The following is a 1,561-nucleotide window of genomic DNA, read 5'->3' on the forward strand; positions in this document are numbered from 1 at the left end:
CCTCTCACACTCCGGCTGACCTCTCACACCCTGGCTGACCTCTCACATTCCAGGCTGACCCCTCACACTCTGGGTTGACCCCTCAACCCCCCGGGCTGACCCCCTGCACCCTGGACTGTTTCTGGCCTGGACTGTCCCCCTGGACTGGGACTGTCTCCCCACATCTGGGCTGTTCCCAGCCCCACATCTACACTGCACCCCTGCGCCCAGTATGCCCCCTCCTCACTCTCAGAGGGACCCCTCCAGAACTCCCTTCCCCTTCACGTCTCCTGCTGCCACCTGGCCTTCTTTCCAGACCCAGGAGGGCTCTCAGGTGCCATCAACAGGATGGTTTAAGGTGGAAAGGGATTTATGGACAGGCGTAGGGCAGCTCACAGTGCAGCCGGGACAGCTGGAGGGCTGGAGGACTTCTGAGGCCGTGCATCTGACCAGGGGCCTCTTGGATGATTCTGAGCCGCTGCCCTCCTGCTGTCCAGAGCACAGAGCAGCATGGGAAGCCTGTCGCCCACGGCCTCCCTGGTAGCAGTGGGAGGCAAACCAGACATCCGTGGGCTTCCCTTCCCGATGGAAGGGCCAAGCCTTGGGCAGAGAGGAGCCGGGGCTTCAGGGCCTGATGCAGGGGCAGGATGCCTGGAAGCCCAAGAGCCATCCTGGCTAAGAGGAAGGAACGAGAAGATGGAGCTGCTGTACCAGTGCAGACTGCCTTTCTCCAGAGTCCTCCAGACCAGAGAGGCAGGGACTCCACTGGAGTTCCTGCCAGCGTGGCCGGGTCCTTCCCCCCGACTCCGCCTGCGATACCCCTGGCACCCCCAGATGCTGACCCTGGTAATGCTGACGCGCGGGGGCCTGGACTGGCCGCTGCCTCTGGTTCCCGGCCGGCAGGTGCTGCCGGGCACAGAAGCCTGGGGCACTCACCTCTGCCTGGGCTCAATGGGAGGCTGGCAGCTTCTAGAGGCAGACCCCACCCGCCAAGGAGAGGATCCCTGGGAAGGAAATTCCAGTGGCGGAGGTGAGGAGCAGGGCCCGCCGCCACGGTCCACCCCATTTTGCCACTTTACACCAACACCGCTCTCCTCGCACCCATACTTCCGAAAAGGGGGGAAAAAGAAAAGTTCTGTGCGCCATAATGCCCCTGCCCCTTATACCCTTGAAACTCGGCTCACTCCTCCCTGACGGGCCTGACTGAGTCTCATGGGCGACCGCCAGGATCTGCAGAGATTTCTTTTCTCCCTTTATTGCCTCTGTGATTGTGAAGCTCATGGGGGGGGGGGGGATGGCAAACTTTACCACCAAGAACCATCTGAGATCAAGCAGTCATCTCTCACACTCCGGGCTGACCCCTCACACCACTCCATCGTATGGATGACGTCCTGCCAACAGGCCATGGAGCCCAGGACTTAGTGATGCTCTAGACAGGACCCAGGAGAGGCAATGGAAAGAGGAGAATTCACTTAATGTGGAGTATCTCTGAGAGGAAGAACGTGCAGATACGTGCTAGGGACCTCATCTCTACAACTGGGCAAGGGCTGTGGCTGATACTCATGTCTCTGCCTGCAGCCAA

This window comes from Callorhinus ursinus, unplaced genomic scaffold (assembly GCF_003265705.2).
Source record: "Callorhinus ursinus isolate GAN/ISIS: 27379988/994484 unplaced genomic scaffold, GSC_fseal_2.0 scaffold118, whole genome shotgun sequence".
Taxonomy (NCBI): domain Eukaryota; kingdom Metazoa; phylum Chordata; class Mammalia; order Carnivora; family Otariidae; genus Callorhinus; species Callorhinus ursinus.